At 48.8% G+C, this 20,082-nt stretch overlaps 1 pseudogene; it reads left to right on the top strand.

The window, feature by feature from the left end:
• The first annotated feature begins 273 nt into the window (after positions 1–273).
• On the top strand, positions 274–11,717 carry LOC120409519 (annotated as a pseudogene).
• Positions 11,718–20,082: the final 8,365 nt, after the last annotated feature.

Here is a 20,082-nt window from a genome sequence, read left to right as displayed (position 1 = left end):
TTTCTTCCCATTTGCCTTTGTTTTGTTTTGTTTTATTTTATTTTAAGGAAGAAAAAACGTGGGAATTCCCCAGTGACATGAAACTATTAAGAGAAATTAACATCACACAGTAGGTATGATATAACTTGGCTTGTCTATCTTGACTTGCTTCTGTTTGTCTAGATGGCGGCACTCACCTTCCACCCCAACTTGGCACCTCTTCAATAATAAGTATCATCTTTGATTTCTTATTTAAGTATCCCCCAGCAGCATAGATCATATCTGGAAGAAATAATGCAGGGAAATCACACTGGGGTGACTGAGTTCATCCTCCTAGGGTTCACAGGCAGTCCACAACTACAAACCATCCTCTTTGTGGTGTTTTTGGTTATCTACATTGTCACCCTGGTGGGGAATCTTGGGATGATCGCATTAATCACGGCTGAGTCCCAGCTATACACCCCCATGTACTTTTTCCTTCTCAACTTGTCCTTTATAGATACTGTTTACTCCTCTGTTATTGCCCCCCAGGCTCTGGTGAACTTCTTAGCAGAGTGTAAAGCCATTTCCTTTGCTGGGTGCGCCATGCAATTTTTCTTTCTCTCTCTCTGTGCAAATGCTGAGGTTTTGCTTCTGGCCGTGATGGCATATGATCAATTCATAGCTATATGCAAACCGCTGCTGTATATGATTATCATGTCAGGGAAAGTCTGCGTCCAGCTGGTAGCTGCATCATACTTCTACGCCTGTGCCAATGCCGTTGTGCACACAGGCTCTTTGTTCAGCCTGTCCTTCTGTGGTCCCAACATCATCGATTGCTTTTTCTGTGACATTCCCCCACTCCAGAAGCTCTCCTGCTCCAGCACTCACATGGATAGCAGAGTGCATTTCATCTTTGCTGCTGTAAATGCATTGATTACTGTCCTGATCATCTTCGTCTCCTACATTTATATTATCCTCAACATCTTGAGGATCCGGTCTACGGAAGGCAGGCACAAAGCCTTCTCCACCTGCACCTCCCACTTGATGTCCGTCAGCATATTGTATGGGACTCTGTTCTTTATGTATTTATGGCCCACATCCGGCAACTAATCCGATCAGAACAAAGTGTTGTCTGTGTTCTACACCCTTGTGATCCCCATGCTGAACCCCCTGATCTACAGCCTGAGGAACAAGGAGGTGAAACATGCCCTGAGAAAAGTGATTTACCGGACAATGAATGATTCTTTAGTGGTTGGATGATGATCATAGAATCATAGGACGGGCAGTGACCTCAAGAGGCCATCTAGTCCTGTCAAGGCAGGACTAATTATTATTATTAACATTAAATCCTATTAACATGTTGATTTAATCATCAATAAAGCTGGGGCAGGATCAAGTTTCTACTGCCATTGATGAAGTTTGTACCATTCCCTGTTTCTTTCCTGTGTAATCGACTGGCAAGTGTGTGCTGTCACTGCCATGTCCCTTTCTGCAAGAGGATCTGAGCTGTTACAGCCCCCAGCCATGGAGCTTTACCTCAAGATGTCGAAGCTCATGCTTCTGGTTCTTCAGTTCTCCAGTTCAGTCCCTTGGGAGTCATGCCAGGAGCTGTCACACATGGCAACAAGCCAACTAGAGGGTGGTATGCTCTGTTGTGCACTCAACGAGGGGGTCAGCACATCAAGCTGCTGTACGTGTTATGCGTAGGTAACAGCAGGAGGGTTCCAGGTGTTGGGCTACTCCATGGGCCTCATTTTCCTCTCACTTCCACCAGTTGAAATCAAGTTTTGCCTTTTTTCTGATTTTTTGTTTTGTTTACCAAAATCAATGGGGTTCTGCCCAACGAGGCCTTGGTAATTCCCTGCAAAGTTTGGAATTGATTGTCTGTGGGGCCAACCAATCACACCGTACAAGCTAAAGCTTAGGGGATCTCTTAAGGAACCAGCAGGATTGTCCTGATATGAAAGTGGGGAGAAGGGACAGTTGGGTCCTGCTGCCTTCATCCCCTTCCACTTCCACTCCTCTGTCCCAGACCTCCCCTACCCTTGCAGACTTCATGTTGCCCTATAGTCTGCCCACACAATGGGGAGCAGGGGGGACAAAGGGGCAGGGAGTTCAGGTGGAGGGGTAAAGAACTGGATGGGGGATTTAGGAGAGGGAGGAAGCCTAGTCAGTGGGGTCACTCCACTCTAGGCTTCTGCAGGTCTTGCTCTCTCGGTATAGGTTAGTGATATGCACACACCAACCCTTGAGCATCACCCTGGAGTGTCCAGCCCCTGAACCACCAGACATGCAGAGTTACTAGACCCGGTGTTCCCAAACTGCATCTTACCAATTATACCACACTACACAGCTCCATTTAGTACATCGCATGCACACTTCTTCACACAGAAAGCAAGTATGTTTATTTAACACAGGGATTCAAATGATAACAAGTAGAAATATTAGAAACAAAGTGTTACATATAAAATAAAATCATGACATGCATACTCGAGCCTAAACTTGATTAATAGGACATTGTCCTGTCATAAGAGCAAAAGCCCCAAATCCTTCCAGTCAGGTTTGGCTGTGATCTTCTATTCATGAGACAAGCACACGGTCCTCTTGTCTCCTCAGTGGGAAGATGCAGAGTTTGTCTATTTATCTGCAGTTATAGTCCAAAGCTCCATTGTGTGCACTTGTAGGATAACTCCCGCTGCTTGTCTTTTCCTGTCCAGGACACTCTGCAAGGACTTGATGAACATTTTGCTCAGACTGTAAATGGTGCCCATTGTGAACCATACAATACTCAGTGTACATGTAGATAGACCAATAAACACCTCTTGTCTGAAAGAAACCTGGTTTCACGTTTTCTCACCAGTTCCAAGTCACAGACCTTAAGAACATAATTTTCAGTCTATATACATAACCCCTTACACATTATCGGTACATACATTTTGCAATGATTAAGATGACCAGTGTGACACAGGCTTTCAGTAGAGGCCTGGCATGACACTCTTTGGTGAACTAGTATGTAGATACCAGGAAATCCTAATGCACCCCTGTGTCTTCTGCCAGTTGGCACCAAGAAGTCCCTGGGTCACTCCCCCGCATCTGTGTCCCAGTAACACTCATGCTACTGACTGAGGAGACCCCCAGAGTAGAAGAGACTGGGATAAAGGGGAGCAAGGCTCACGGTGGGGAGGACTGAGTCCCAACCCCCCAGGGTCTCCCATTTACTCTGTAGGGACAGCTCTGCACTGGTGCTGCAGGAGCCCAGGGTGAGAGCTGGGGTGTCCTCTATGGGGCCCATTCACTGCAGGGAGTCAGGGTGTCCACAAGGCACTAAGTGCTGTCCAGAGTATTTATTAACCATCCAGGAGAATGGGGCCAAGGGACATATGGGGATTTGCCAATGATTCTGTTTTTTGGGAGGGGGGCATTGTGGCGAGGCTCTAGGGAAAGATGATTACTGGGTAGTGCGATGGCAGGGGCTATTTGGTGCAGATGAGCATGAGGGGTAGCCCCTGGGGAAAGACACAGAAAAGAGAGTGACACTAAAATATCAGGGACAGAGCTAGCAATAGCCAGAGGGGATGGGAAGAGGGAGGGGTGTTGCCCTGGGGACACTAGAGGGAGCCACTTCCCCATCCAGCCACCATCTCAGGCCAGCAGTTGAGAAAGGACATGGGTAGCGAAAGAGCCATCCCTAGTCATTGTGGTGCCCTACGCAGCCCCCCTGCAGGAGGGGCCTTGCCCCAGGCCTCTGCGGGGTGGGGTATCCCCAGGCCTACCTGGGGGGGCTGCACCCAAGGTCTGTGGAGGCAGGAGCAGGTTTGAGGGGTTGGGGGGAAACCACCCCCCAGCATGAACCAGCAACACAGAGCAGGCTGGGGCCAGATCGTTCCAATTCCCGCTGCTGGGTGAATGCAGGGTAAGCCCAATCCCTGCTGCAGTCCCCTGGGATGTAGCTCAGGGGAAGGGGTGGAGTGGGGACAGGGCTGGGGCAGAGCAGGGGTGGGAACGGGCAGAGCAGGGGTGGGGCAGCTTTCCTGGATGGCTCAGCCAGCCGGGGTATCGGGCTGGCTGCTGGAGCAGCATGCAGCTGCGTTGGGCAGCAGGAAATTTGGAGCAATTTGGTACCCCAAATTTCCTGGTGCCCTACACAGCTGCATATTCTGCGTATGGGTAAGGCCCTGGGTAGGGAGAGCAGAAGGGGTCCTGGGCTGGGGTGACTGCAGAGAGTTTGGGCCAGAAATGCTATTATTGATTATTTTTATCTCTATACATTTCAATCAATGTTTCTATTTTTCTTTTATTTAATCCTCTTATTTCCTCTTTAACCATAGAAAATTTTCCTTCTGGTGCTAAGGTTTAGCTGCATCCCTTGGGGACTGTTCCAGCAACTCAAAAGAGACCTTCTATTAACTGTGATAACTATGGCCAACCCAACATTCCATAATAGATAAAAAGTATCATTTCCCCAATTTTTATCCCATTTCTCACATCCCATTCCCTTAACTTGCTATCAGTCTTTGACACACTCTAAGGGTATGTCTATACTACTCGCCGGATCGATGGGCAGCGATCAATCCAGCGGGGGGCGATTTATCGCGTCTAGTCTAGACACAATAAATCGACCCCCGAGCACTCTCCCATCGACTCCTGTACTCCACCGTCACGAGAGGTGCAGGCAGAGTCAACAGGGGAGCAGCAGCAGTCGACTCACGGCAGTGAAGACACTGCGGTGAGTAGGTCTAAGTACATGGACTTCAGCTACCTTATTCACATAGCTGAAGTTGCATAACTTAGATCAATTTCCCGCCCCCCACCCCGCCAGTGTAGACCAGGCCTGACATAGTAAGTGGCTGAACTTGGGGTCTGGGGAAGGTTTAACATGATCCTGGATGCATAGGCTCCAACTCCGTGGGAGTTGTGGCGGGAGCTTTGGGGAGGGGGTGGAATGGGGATGGGGCAGGGATTGGAAGAGGCAGGGCAGGCGTGGGACCTCGGGGAAGGGGTGGAGTGAGGGCGGGGGTGGGGACAAGCGGGGGGTTGAGCACACACCGGGCAGAGAGGAAGTCGGCGCCTATGCTGAGATGTATAGACAAAGAAGTATCAAGGAGGATTAGGGAGATATTACTTCTGTATATGCCAATGGTGAGATCATTACTGGGATATTGTGTCCGTAGTTTAAAAAAAAAGTGTGTTTGGAAAGTTGGAGAGGTTTCAGAGAAGATCTGCAAGAATGATTCAAGGTTTGAAAAAACCTGCTTTATACTGTGAGACTTGGAGCTCAATGCATTTACTTAACAAAGAGAAGGTTGATCATGATCTAGAACTACTAAGGAAAAAAATAACATATAGGAAAGGCCTCTTGAGTCTAGCAAACAAATGTAGAACAAGATCCAATGTTTGGAAATTTAAGTTGAATTTATTTTTAATTGAAAATAAAATTCAGCTTTTACAGACAGGGTAACTGACCTGGAACAGCTTCCGAAGTGAATTGGTAAATTCATCATTATTTGGGGGCTTTAAATTGCAATTGGATTTCCTTCTAAAATATCTGCTCTTCTTAGTTCAACCACAAATTACTTGGTTTGATAATGAGCTGCTTCTTACCAACTATGGATGAATAATTTCTTCCGCAGCAGGAATTATTGGACGGAATTCTCTGGCCAGGTGTTATGCTGAAAGCCAGACTAGTAGATGATTATTGTGGTTGCTGCTGGCCTTGAAATCTAATAATTTGTTAGGAAGAAACTTCTGTTGTCCCACAATTGTCCATTCGGGGTTCCTTGAACCTTCTTATGGAGTATCTGGTATTGGCCACTCTTGGAGACAGGATAGTAGACTAAATGGTCCTCTCTGCTCTGGTCAAGTGAGGCAGTTCTTATGTTCCTAGCAGTAATTGTACAGCAGCCAGACTGTAATTGTATCATACATTGTCATGTGACATGAAAAGTCAGAAACCTGTCAGTTCCACTTAGAAGTTGTGAAGTGAACATGAGGTTCTGAGACTTAAAAAAAATACAATACAGAATATTTTTAACATGCCATTTTTTAAAATTAAGGAAAGTTTTAAAACATTTCAATATATGTACATTCCATTTCAACAGGCTCTCACCATGTATTTATTTCATGTTAAAGGCTTCTTTTAGGCCCTCCAGTGCCTGTGTTTCAGTTATTTTCCCCCAGTTTCTTGGGAGATCTGCTGGGTTAGCATTATAACTTTTAGCTAACTGGTGATTGAACTTCTGAAAAAAAAAAATTCCAGTAATCAGAAGCCTCAATGCTGGGATCTGGCTGAATGCGCCAGTTGGGGGTAGCAAACGCGAAAATCTTTGTAGGGAAGAAATTTCTCTTTTGTGCCTGATTTTCAGCATGAGTTCTCAGAAACCACTTCAGATAAGCATATATCATAGATAAGTTTTTGTGTATAAAGATCCCTGAAATTGCATAATCCTTGTGGCCGATGCAGAGATGCAAAATGCTACTTGTGGTCACTGCTCCTGCTTCACAGGGGACTTTACATAATGGACACTGCCTCCCACAGCCAAACACTCGCTTAAAGATTACATCCTGGGGTTTTAATGACAGATTGGAGAGTTTGGTGTGAATATCCAAACCACCAAATTGGGATAAGATTTCTTGTTCCAGATCCAGAAGAAAGGTTTGAATATTAGCACAAAACTGGTCTGGTTTTGCTGTGTTTTTAAACTGTATCCCAAGTAAGTTGTTCTTGGAAATGACTAGGTCCTGCTGCAGCGCTTCACAAAAGTTGTTTAAAAATGCTAAGACTGTGGTATTTTTTTTCATTTTTGGAGCTTTCCAGAACTTCCCTCACCTTCTTTACTATTGAAGATAGAATCTTTTTCTCCAACTCTCCCAAACACGTAGTTTCCCTGTAATGATCCATCATATATCTCTGAATCCAGGTTTTGACAAATTCTTCATAGTTTTTAATATATTTCATATAGTTAACAAAGTTCATCTCCTCCAGAAGCTTTTTCTGTACAGTGAACTGGAAGAAGGTCCGGCTGCCGTATTCAGTGGACTCTGCCTTGTTGAGAATGTCATCTACTATCTCTATTCCTAGTCTTTTGTTGATATAAACCACCAAGGCAGGTTTGGGACATTGATCACAGAAATCCCTGGCCCTTGTTTGGTTCTCATCTTTTTTCCAAATACAGGTCAATAAATGTGGAGAAATACTGAGGCTTCAGCTTCTCTAGACGACACTGAGGATCATTTTGTTTGATAAAATCTTCATGCATCTTTTGAAATCTCCAAGCTGCCTCCCCCAAAATATGATGTTTCAGGTCAACTTCAAAGCAAGCAGTAGTGCCAAGTTTTTTAACATCCTCCTGTTACTCCTTGGTAGGTCTGAAACTTCAGAGTCAGGTTAAGATGCAATTAGTCAGAGGAGTGTCAGTGGGGAGCCTCAGCTCTGTAAGTATGCAGGAGATTTGTGGTCTGCAGTGGCAGAGAGTCCTTAATTGTATATCTCTGATGGCCACTCCAGCTACAGACAGTGGGGGGCTAAATCCACAAAGGGACTTAGGCGTTGCAACAATCAGCATTGCAACACAGAATTTTTAGGTGCCCTGCTGTCCACTGGACTCCTCAGCCCTGAGCTAGGTTCCCAGGCTCCCTTTATAATGCATGGGGAGAGTAGACAACTAGGAATGGGATTCACAGAAGCCAGCATGCTGAGCAGGGATCCAAAATGAAATGCTGTTGAAAAGAGTGGGGCCTAAGCCCTGCCCCTCAAAGGTAATTAGATACTTAACTCTGGGCCAGAGAGAGACACCTAGATCAGCTCAGGGTTCTCAGCTGTAAACCCTCTCCTGGAGTTAGGCCCCTAACTAGAACATCTGCTGAGAGCTCCACCCCATTATAGCCAATAGACTGCTGGAGAGTGGGAGATCCAAGTTCAAGTCCCTGCTCCAAATCAGCCAGATTGGGTTTTTGTAAACAGGCCTCCCACATCACAGGCGACTGCCCTAACTGAAAGGCTATTGGGTATTCTGGGATGCACATATTCCATCCAACTCAAAAGATTACCGATCTGGTTGCCCTGGGCTGTGTTTTGTGCAAGGCTTGAGCCGGCAGGCATGCTCTGAGAATGCTCCCGGATCAGGCCCCACAGGCTAGAAAGATGGGGCAATGTCAAACTGAGAATCCCCAGGCTTGGGGCTGCTGCCCCATCTGCAGCTCCTGCCAGGGCCCAGGGCACCTATTTTTAAAATTGTCCAGGGCCTCTGGGCATGGGCTCCATGTGCCCATGTGTTAATCTGCTACTGATTGTGACTTGCAGCTAGGAGCCCCCGGCTGGCGCGCTCCCAGCAGCACCGGAGAAATTGAACCCGCCCCCACTTCTGGGAGCCTCCTCCAGCTGCAACAGTTCTGTGATACTTCACCCCAGTGAGTCTTAGGCCTTGTCTACACTATCAAGTTTTGTCACCAAAAACTGCCTTTTGGCGACAAAACAGTGAGAGCGTACACACTGCAATGGGACTTTTGTCCGGGAAAACACCTGGTTTCAGCAAGAAAAAACTTCCACCCCAAGAGAGATTTTTTTTCTTTCCCCTCCCTTTATTGTTGACAAAGAGTCAGGGTTTGGCTACACTTGCAGGTGTGCAGCGCTGGGAGTTAAAGCTGTCTTTGTACAGCTGTGTAGGGAAAGCGCTGGAGTGTGGCCACACTGACAGCTACCAGCGCTGCAGTGTGGCCGCATTTGCAGCGGTGTTGGGAGTGGTGCATTATGGGCAGCTATTCCACAGAGCACCTCATCCCATTTTGGCACCATTTTGGCGCCATGGGTTGTGGGAAGGGGGCGGAGAGTAATTCTGCTTCCTGTCCCAACGCCCTGTGATGCATCGCTTCACATCCCAGCAATCCCTGTTTTTCCGTCCACGTTTGGCGCCATCTTGACTCTCTCAATGGTTACTGTGCAGCGCGATTTCTGTGGAAAATGGAGCCTGAACTGCTGAGGAGTATGCTGACGAGTCTCGCCAGCACATCACATTTGGCAGTTGAGCTATTCCTTAAGATACAAAGTGATGAGGAGTCTGACGATGATAGCGAGTCGCCTGATGCGTATGACACTAAATTGCTTCTGGCGTTCACGGAAATGCTCAGCACCATGGAACGCCACTTTTGGGCTCGGGAAACAAGCACTGAGTGGTGGGATCAAATTGTCATTGAAGTCTGGGATGACGAGCAGTGGCTGCAGAACTTTTGGATGAGAAAAGCCACTTTCATGGGACTGTGTGCTGAGCTTGCCCCCACTCTGCAGCACAAGGACACGAGATTGAGAGCTGCCCTGACAGTGGAGAAGTGGGTGGCTATTGCAATCTGGAAGCTGGCAACTCCAGACAGCTACTGATCGGTCGGGAACCAGTTTGGAGTGGGAAAGTCGACCGTTGGAATCGTGTTGATGCAAGTTTGCAGGGCCATTAATCGCATCCTGCTAAGAAGAACCGTGACTCTGGGGAATGTGCAGGACATTGTGGATGGCTTTGCACAAATGGGTTTTCCTAACTGTGGAGGGGCGATAGATGGGACGCATATTCCTGTTCTGGCACCACTCCACCTAGCATCTGAGTACGTTAATCGAAAGGGGTATTTCTCCATGGTTCTCCAGGAGCTTGTGGATCACTGTGGGCATTTCATTGACATTAACACAGGCTGGCCTGGAAAGGTGCATGATGCACGCATCTTTCGGAACACTGGCCTGTTCAGGAAGCTGCAGGCAGGGCCTTTTTTCCCAGACTGGAAGATCACAGTAGGGGACGTTGAAATGCCCATTGTGATCCTTGGAGACCCTGCTTACCCGTTAATGCCGTGGATCATGAAACCGTATACAGGTGTGAAAGTTACTGGTGGCCCCCCTTAATAGCTTACAAGCGGCCAGTAGGGGGAAGCAGAAGCCTCGCGTACACAGTAACCTGAACTTTTGAACTATCTTTTCTCTTCTGCCTCAAAGCAGAGAAATCTTGCTCCAAGCCAGTTTTCAATGACCAGATAATGGTTTCACGGGGTCTGGCAACCACCAATGAAGTGTTAACATGGCATGGTCTTTGTCTGAAAGTGTATAAAAAGTTTGTGAAACTTGTGTGCAGCAGAGTTCTTTGTACCTGAGTAAAAGGCTCTCCTTTTTTCTGCAGAATAAAGCAATCTTTCCTTATCCCTGTCAGGCTGTTATTGGCTCTCAGCTAGACGGACCCGATATTTCGGTAACACAGGAAAGCTTGACAGGAGCAAGGACCGGTTCAACTACAGGCTGAGCTGGTGCTGAATGACTGTGGAGTGTGCTTTTGGCCGTTTAAAGGGGCGCTGGCGATCTCTGTATGGGAAGCTAGACTTGGGGGAGAGCAGCATCCCTGCGGTTATATCCGCATGCTGTACCCTCCATAATATTTGTGAAGGGAAGGGTGAACGATTCAGTCAGGCATGGACCTCCGAGGTTCAACGCCTGGAGGCTGAATTTGCACAGCCACAGAGCAGGGCTACTAGAGAGGCCCAGCACAGGGCTGCAAGGATTAGGGATGACTTGAGGGAGGAATTTGAAGCTGAAAACCAACAGTAATGTTTGGTGCCTTGCACGGGAGTGAAGTGCTGTGGTTACAATGTTAGTAGGAATCTGTTTTTCCTAAGCTGATTTGCAGTGCCTGTTTCTTTCCTGGGCTAAGGTATCTTTGACTTTCTGCAATAATAAAGACTGTTTTCAAAGCCAAGAATTCATTTATTGAAAAGAAAATAACTTTATTGACAGACACACAACATTTTGGGAACCTAAAAGGGCAGGGGGGTGGGGTGGGGAACTGTGCAGTCACAGGCTTGAATACGTCCTGTCTGGAGTGCTGTGCAATGACTGCTGCACTTCAGGATGCCTATACTGCATGGTGATGGGGGTTGAGTGCAGAGGGTAAGGGTCGTAGTTCTCAGGGCTGGTTGGTGAACGTACAGGTGTTGGAGGCAGTTGGTGGAGGTAAGAACCTGGATGCTGGGGAAGGGGGTTTTGAGCAGACATTGGGGCACAAGGGAAAGAGCTTTGGGACGGGGGGCATGGTAGTGCTCTGTCTGCATGGCTACGAGCTCCTGGATAGAGTCCGCTTGGCGTGCCAGGATGCTTATCAGCTGCTTTGTGCTTTTCTTCCTGGCCGCTGCGTTTTTCTGTCGGATCCTGCTTTCCCTTTCCCTCCAGTCCTGCATTTTTTTATTCTCTCTGGCAGAGTGATCCATAACTACTTGCAGCAGGTCTTCTTTGCTTTTTTGCGGCTTCTTCTGGAGGTTTTGAAGTCTTTGAGCTGTTGATAACACGGGCAGCCGAGAACTCAAGGTTGCTTGTGGAAAGGCAAAAAAGGCAACACTTAACAGAGGCAGCATTGTTTATATCTCAGACAGTTATTCCCACACAGTGAAGGAGTAACATTCTTCACAATAGCATAATTTTCCCATACCAAAGAGAGCGCACATAACCCACAGGAGCCCCAAAATGGTGAGTAAGGGGGACTGATTGCTTCAGGGCTGTACTGAGGTTTCTGTGCATTGGGGAAAGCAAACAGCTGCAGGGGGCACCTACACTGAACACTCTCCCAACATTTTCTACAGGAGTTGATCCTGGAAGATATCTCGCTGCTGCGGGTCACCTGGGAAGAGCGGGAGGGTCTTCTACAGCAATGCGGATTCCGCCCTGGCCCCTATGCAGCTTGCCTGTGTGCAGCAACGGTCCTCCCACCCCTTGTGGCACAGTGGCGCGGACGCGTTAGCCTGACTGGGACAAGGACCACGGTGGCTCTCCCAATAAACTTGCACAAGCGCATTGCCCACGCTGTGACTGAAACTTTTGAAGAGATTACCGAGGCCGATTACCGTGACGTGATAGACCACATCAATGCGCTATTCCACATCTAGGCATGCATGCATGCAGAACTCTCCCTCCTCTCCCGAAAAATTTCCATCCTGAAAATAAAAAGCTGCTTACCGGGAACCCGCTCCTCTGTTTGTCCTCCACCAAGTACCGGCTGCTGCGACTGGCTACCTTCATAGAATCATAGAATCATAGAACTTAAGATCAGAAGGGACCATTATGATCATCTAGTCTGACCTCCCACAAGATGCAGGCCACAAAAGCTGACCCACCCACTCCTGAAATAATTCTCTCCCTTGACTCAGCTGTTGAAGTCCCCAAATCCTGATTTAAAGACTTCAAGTAGCAGATAATCCTCCAGCAAGCGACCCCTGCCCCATGCTGCGGAGGAAGGCGAAAAACCTCCAGGGCCACTGCCAATCTACCCTGGAGGAAAATTCCTTCCCGACCCCAAATATGGCAATCAGCTGAACCCCGAGCATGCGGGCAAGACTCTCCAGCCAGACACTCAGGAAAAAGACTTTCAATATCCCAACATTGACCCTTGGTACTAATTACCAGTGGTCGCACGTTATTGACCTATTGACTAAATCACGTTATCCTATCAAACCATTCTCTCCATAAACTTATCAAGCTTAATCTTAAAGCCAGAGAGGTACTTCGCCCCCACTGTTTCCCTCGGTAGGCTGTTCCAGAATTTCACTCCCCTGATGGTTAGAAACCTTCGTCTAATTTCAAGCCTAAACTTCCCGACTACCAATTTATATCCATTTGTTCTCGTGTCCCCATTAGTACTGAGCTGAAATAATTCCTCTCCCTCCCTGGTATTTATCCCTCTGATATATTTAAAGAGAGCAATCATATCTCCTCTCAACCTTCTTTTGGTTAAGGAAAACAAACCGAGCTCCTCAAGTCTCCTTTCATACGACAGGCTTTCCATTCCTCGGATCATTCTAGTGGCCCTTCTTTGTACCCATTCCAGTTTGAATTCATCCTTCTTAAACATGGGAGACCAAAACTGCACACAGTACTCCAAATGAGGTCTCACCAACGCCTTGTATAACGGGACTAGCACCTCCTTATCTCTACTAGAAATACCTCGCCTAATGCATCCCAAGACCGCATTAGCTTTTTTAACGGCCACATCACATTGCCGACTCATAGTCATCCTGCGATCAACCAGGACTCTGAGGTCCTTCTCCTCTTCCGTTACTTCCAACTGGTGCGACCCCAGCTTATAACTAAAATTCCTGTTAGTCATCCCTAAATGCGTAACCTTACACTTATTACTATTGAATTTCATCCTATTACTAATACTCCAGTTTACAAGGTCATCCAAATCTCCCTGGAGGATATCCCGATCCTTCTCTGAACTGGCAATACCTCCCAACTTCGTGTCATCCGCAAACTTTATCAGCCCACTCCTACTTTTGGTTCCGAGGTCAGTGATAAATAGACTGAATAAGATCGGACCCAAAACCGAACCTTGAGGAACTCCACTTGTAACCTCCCTCCCACCCGACAGATCACCTTTCAATACGACCCACTGCAGTCTCCCCTTTAACCAGTTCCTTATCCACCTCTGGATTTTCATTTCGATCCCTATCTTTTCCAATTTAACCAGTAATTCTTCATGCGGTACCGTATCAAACGCCTTACTGAAATCAAGATATATTAGATCCACCGCATTTCCCTTGTCTAAAAACTCTGTTACTTTCTCAAAGAAGGAGATCAGGTTGGTTTGGCACGATCTACCTTTCGTAAAACCATGTTGTAATTTGTCCCAATTGCCATTGACCTCAAGGTCCGTAACTACTCTCTCCTTTAATATTTTTTCCATGACTTTACATACTACAGATATTAAACTAACAGGCCTGTAGTTACCCGGGTCACTTTTTTCCCCCTTCTTGAAAATAGGAACTATATTAGCTAATCTCCAGTCAAACGGTACAACCCCCAAGTTTAGAGATTCGTTAAAAATTATCGCTAACGGGCTTGCAATTTCACTCGCCAATTCCTTTAATATTCTAGGATGAAGATTATCCGGGCTGCCGGATTTACTACCGTTAAGCTGTTCAAGTTTGGCTTCTACCTCGGATACTGTAATTTCCAACCCCGCACCTTCATTCCCATCAGCCACTCTGCCACTATTCCTAAGCCCTTCATTAGCCTCATTAAAGACCGAGGCAAAATATTCGTTTAGATATTGTGCCATGCCTAGCTTATCCTTAATCTCCACTCCGTTTACAGTTTTAAGCGGTCCCACTTCTTCTTTCTTGGTTTTCTTCCTATTTATATGGCTAAAAAACCTTTTACTATTGGTTTTAATTCCCTTACAAGGTCCATCTCTACCCAGCTTTTGGCCTTTCTCACTGCATCCCTACCTTCCTCCTGGCTTGAGAAGAGCTCCTGGCTGCATGCCTCCTGGGACTCTGGGGTGTCTCCCCCCACCCCAGTACCCTCACTCTTGGTTTCCTCCTCCCTCCCCTCCTCCTCCCCCCTCTGCTCTGAAGTGTCCATCGTGGTCCTCGGATTGGTGGTGGGGTCACCCCCAAGTATCGTGTCCAGCTCTTAGTAAAAACGGCAGGTCGTGGGGGCAGCGCCGGAGTGGCGGTTTCCCTCGCAGGCTTTGCAATAGGCACTCCGCAGCTCCTTCATTTTAACTCTGCACTGCAGCGCGTCCCGGTCATGGCCCCTTTCCAGCATGGCCCTTGATATCTGCCCATAGGTATCTTAATTCCTATGGCTGGAGCGCAGCTGGGACTGCACAGCTTCCTCCTCCCAAACACTGATGAGGTCCAGCAACTCGCCATTGCTCCATGCTGGGGCTCGTTTGGCGCGTGGAGGCATGGTCACCTGGAAAGATTCACTGATTGCACTCCACACCTGGCTGAGCAAACAGGAAGGGGATTTTTAAAATTCTCGGGGCATTTAAAGGGCAGGTCACCTGAGCAGAGTGGCTGAACAGGCATTCTGGGATACCTCCAAACACCTCTGGAGGCCAATAACAGCGTTTTTGGTGGCCACACTAGCGGAGCAGCGCTGCATCACCAACGCTGCAGTCGTTATTCCCCAGGCCGAGGTGGAGTACAGCTAGCGCTGTAGCCAGGGAGATACAGCGCTGTATGTGCCTTGCAAGTGTGGACGGTGAGTGAGTTGCAGCACTGTAAAGCCACCACCAGCGCTGCAACTCTCCAGTGTAGCCAAGCCCTCAGTGTGGACACTGCGGTTTGTTTTGCGGATAGAACTGGCTTCCGCCAGTATCCCACAATGCCTGTCCTGATGGCTTTGCTCAGTGTTTTGATCTCTGCTACCCTGCAGGCATGCACCCCTCCCCTTTCAAAGCTCCAGGAAGTATCTGACAGCTGAGTGTGCTGCTCCCTTTGAGGAACAAAGAGGAAATTGTTGGAATGCTCCTGTTCTGCCAGGCACTAGGAACACAGCAGCAGGCAGACTGCTGCCACTGGGCTGGGGGGGATGGCAGGACTGGATTTATAATGGTGCCAAAGGTGCCATGGTGCCAGACCCAGGCACAGCAGCAGGGGCAGCTCCAGGCCCCAGCACGCTAAGCGTGTGCTTCAGGCAGCAAGCCGCAGGGGGCGCTCTGCCGGAGCCGCGAGGGTGGCAGGCAGGCTGCCTTCCGCGGCTTGTCTGAGGAGGATCCGCTGGTCCCGCGGCTTCGGTGGACCTCCCGCAGACGTTCCTGAGGGAGGTCTGCCGAAGCCACGGGACCAGCGGACCCTCCGCAGGCAAACCGCCGGAGGCAGCCTGCCTGTCGTGCTTGGGGCGGCAAAATCCCTAGAGCTGCCCCTGCACAGCAGGGGCCCCCTCGGCCGGGCACTCCACTTCTGCTACAGCCCAGTGGCCGTAGTGCTGGCTCTCCTCTCCAGCCCCCTCCCCGGATGACCCGGCCCCTGGGCTTCTCCCCCTGCCCACTCCCACCCACTCGCTCCTCTTATCAGATGGCCGGCTAAGGGCTCCTTTCGTCTCCACCCCACATGGGCCGGTGACGGACGGTCTGCCGCTTTGGGCTCCCCTGGGCTCAGGAAGCCCGAAGCCAGGGACTGTTAACCTGCCGCCCGGAGTAAAGTGGAGCAGAGATGATGGAGTTCCTGCTTGCCGCTCAGCTGCTCTGCAGCAGAGGAAGGGTGAGGGGCTAGGACCAGGGAGAAGGTAGGTACTCACTCTATGTGGATAGGGGTGTGTGGAGGGGTCCTGTTTACCTCCTCCCCAGCTCTGCTGTGCTTTCAGTTTACCCACAGCCTCTCCCTTGCTCCCGGGACCAACCCTAGCTCCCGCCCACTGTGCTTTTGCCCCCTGGCCCCTGCCTTGCTCCAGCTGGGGACCAATCCTCCCCCCCCACCATGCCCTGCTGTGCCCTTGCCCCTTGCCCAGAGGTGGATTTACCTAAAACACAGGGACGGGACCCCCCAACGACAGGTGGCTCCAGGGCTGGGCAGCATCGGGGCAGAAGCTTGGTCCTGACAGCTCTTGGGGCTCCTGCTTCAGGCTCCACCCACCCCTAGTGGCAGCCGAGCTCCCCCTCCCCGAGTACGCCACGTCCCCGATCCTCCCCCACCCTCCCAGCACTTCCCCTGCCACCAAACTGCTGTTTGCCAGCGCTCAGGATGCTCTGGGAGGGAGGGGGAGGAGCGGGGCTGCAGCGCACTTGAGGGTGGGGACTTGGGGAAGGGGTGGGCTGGGGGCAGGGCACAGGTGGAGCAGGGGTGGGGAAGGGGTTTTGGGAAAGGGATGCAATCCGAGCAGGGTGGAGCAGAGGCGGGGCCCCCGCACTCACCCTACACATACCCTCCAGCCTCCCAACCCCAGCCCCGACTTCTGCACCCCCTTCACACACACCCATCCCCCTGCCCTCTCTGACTCCTGCACCCCCCCCACTCAGTCCTGATTCCTGCACCCCCTGATACAGCCCATGCCCTCCCTGACTCCTGCACCCTCTCACACACCCCCCAGACCTGACTCCTGCACCCCTGACACAGCCCCTGCCCTCCCTGACTCCTGCATCCCAACCTCCTGACCTCCCAGACTCCTGCACCCACCTCACACAACCCCAGCCCTGACTCCTGCACCTTCCCACATTCCCACCCCCTCCCTGAGCATGAAACAGGAGCTGCCCCACGTAACCGCTCCACACCCAACCCCCTTCCCCAGCTCTGAGCCCCATCCCACATCCTAACTCCTGGCCAGACCCTGCACTCCAACCCCCAGCCTGCTCCTGTACCCTAACTCCCTTCCAGACCCTGCACCCCCAGCCCTGAGCCCCATCCCACATCCTAACTCCTGGCCAGACCCCACACCCTGATGTTTTTTTACATTGTTTTTAATAAGCGCTCTTATCCAAAGCACTTTACAATAGTTATCTAACTTTACAAACAGTATCTGGAAAGATCATTACGTGATCAGGTGAGACCCTCACCAATTTTCAAGTGGTCTGTGGAAAAAATAAGTTAGACTACAAAAAAATCAAGGTACTTCAATTTATTTTCATTTTCTTCCTATTTCTTATAGGAGGACAATAAAGAACAAAAGAATGAACAACAGGGGCCAGGGGTTGGAGGGAGAGAGAGAGAAGAGAGAATGTTCTTTTTCTTGGCTGGGTCCCAAGGGGGGACCCAAAAATGAAGCTGCGCACAGGGCCCCACTAACTCTAAATCAGCCACTGTCCTACCATATGAAAAAGCTATAAAAGATGGGGAGTGACATCATAAGGGTTCTTCACTCCCCACCCAAGAAGAGTCCTGGAAACACCCAAGGACTGGGGGAAGTGCAGGACCCAGGCTAAAGGGATTTCTAGCCTGTGTATGAAACATCTGGGGGATTCCAAGCTGTAAAGCAAGTGCAGCTTGCCCCTTAAGGATCTGCAGCCTCCTTGTATCATCTCTCAGGGTGAGAATCTGCTAATGCATATCCAGTATATTTAGTATAATAAGTTTAGTTTGTGTGTTTAGTTTATTTGCTAGGTAATCAGCTTTGACCTGTTTGCTATCCCTTATAATCACTTAACATCTTTTGTGGTTAATAAACTTGTTTTTGCTTTATTTAAACGAGTGAGTTGCCAGAGTGAACTAATCTTAGCTCAGGGGCAAAAGGCTTTTGCGTATTCCTCTCCACATTGAGGGAAGGGGAGAATTTTATGAGCTTATGTTGTACAGTTCCCTGTGCAGTGCAAGGCAGTAAAATTTTGGGTTTATACTCCAGAGGGGGTGCATGCCTGAGGTGATGGGAGTTGTCCTAACTGTAGCCTTCCTATACAGGGGCTGGTCAGAGAGCCTGAATGGAACTGCAGCTGGATGTGTCCCTACCTGTAGGTATGCTGGGGAAAGTGCAGGCTGGAGGGCTTTGCAGCTGGTCACAGGAGTTCAGTGTGAGAGGAAGCCCAGTGTGGTGGGTCAGGGGGCTCAGTGGTACCCCAGTTCCAGGGGGCATCCTGGAAGAGGGAAGCTGTCACACTGGGTTGGGCCAGCATTATCTGGTACACAACTGTAGTAACATATTAAGGAGGAGATAGTACCTTCAGCATTTTCTTTTTCTGAGAACACAGTGCCTCCTAAATTCTTGGGTTCGTTCTCCATACTTGAAGATCCTAGAAAGGAAACCACATTAAAACCTTCTCAGATCCTTAAAGACTTTGTTGATGTTCCTGTATTCTTAATAGTTATATAATCTCCTTTCAAAATGATGAAGATGCCCCAAGAAGCTTTTTCTACAGTAAAAATAAAGCCAGTGACAATTCAAACACTGTGCAGAAAATGCTAACCACAGGGAACAGGAAGGCAAAATGCGGTTTGTTGTTATGTAGTGTAGATTGAATGTTCTAATTCTGTAGAGAGGTTCCAGAATTGTTCATTGGGTTTTCTTTCTGACCTGTGAGACCAGAAATTAACTTGATTTCTACCTTTTCTTTTGTGAAGGTGTCACACGGTATTACATTTTAATTGTGGATGTTGATGTTTTAATTTTGGTCTTTGCACTCATAGTTACTCTTTATTAGGCCTGGTAAGTTAAGTGCAGTTAGAAGAAAGTCTCAGATCTGTAACCATGCAAGGGATTTACATTCATGGCCAACTCAGACATAGGGTCCTTAATTGGATTTCTCTGAAGGCTGTTCCAACCATGAGCAGACTATATGAGGAGGGCGTGACTAGAGACCTGAGCATTCTGCAGCAGATATTACAGTTCTGTGTAATATCCCTAGCGAGTCTTACTCACTCCATTCTGCACTCTCTGAGCTAATCTCACTAATCAGAGGTGGAGGGCTTCAGTCAGATGAATCTGTAGATGGCCCAGGAAGTGCTTGTACTTGCCTTGAGAATAGCCATATGGAAAGCTCTACCAAAGGACAGAGTATGAGGGGAAACAAGCTACTCATGTCTTATTTCCACAGCCCATACTCTCATTCTGCCCCTTTTCCCCATCCATTGGTGAGTACTGCTGCTCTCTTTTCCCTCCACCATTCCCCTGGTGGTTCACCTTCTGTTCCCTCCTCCAGCTCTTCTCTGGTGTCTCCCTTAGAGCCCTGAGAAATAACTAGGAGAAACAGGATTAAATTTAAGGAAAGACAAGAGTAGGCGCAATATCAAGAAAAACTTCCTGACAGTGAGCCCTATGAGGCCGTGGAATCATCTTCCTAGGGGGAAGGTTGGGAGCCCCATCACCTGGGTTATAGAAAATTGGGACTGGATAAACACTTGGCGGACAGACAGTATGTAAACATCCTAGGCTTTTGCAAGTCTCCCTGCCAGAAAAATCCCCACCTGTTCCTGGCTGTTTTTGGTCTTTGTCATGGTTTCATTTTGTTTCTCTGTTTGAACTGTTGCTAGATGCTAACCTAATCTTTGTAACAAACGAATTGGCTGCTGGTTAAATCTTCCCTTGGGCCTTGTCTCTACTAGGAAAATTAAAACCGTAGATCAGCACCAATACAGGGCAACTGGTTTTAACAACAGCAAGGGATGTTTTTTCAGTTCGCAGTCTGGTAGCGAGCAGTGTGTTGTGACAGAAGCAGAGCCTTTGATGAAAGCTGAGCCCTGATTAGGGGGTGAAGCATCCCTTATTAGGGAGCCTAGAAAGGCAGCCATGCAACCAGCCAGTGGCACACGAGCAGCAACACAGAAGCCAGAAAACAGAGCTGACAACAGGGAAGTTTGAGAGGTAGTTTGCGGGAAGGTATGTGTGTGTTGTTGTTGTTTTGAAAGGTGCTTATAGAAGCAGCCATGGTAGTGACCCAAGGAATGGAAGAGACA

Source organism: Mauremys reevesii, linkage group 7 (genome assembly GCF_016161935.1).
Source record: "Mauremys reevesii isolate NIE-2019 linkage group 7, ASM1616193v1, whole genome shotgun sequence".
Taxonomy (NCBI): domain Eukaryota; kingdom Metazoa; phylum Chordata; order Testudines; family Geoemydidae; genus Mauremys; species Mauremys reevesii.
Note: the sequence above shows the minus strand (reverse complement) of the source record. Positions and strands in the feature narration are given on the sequence as shown.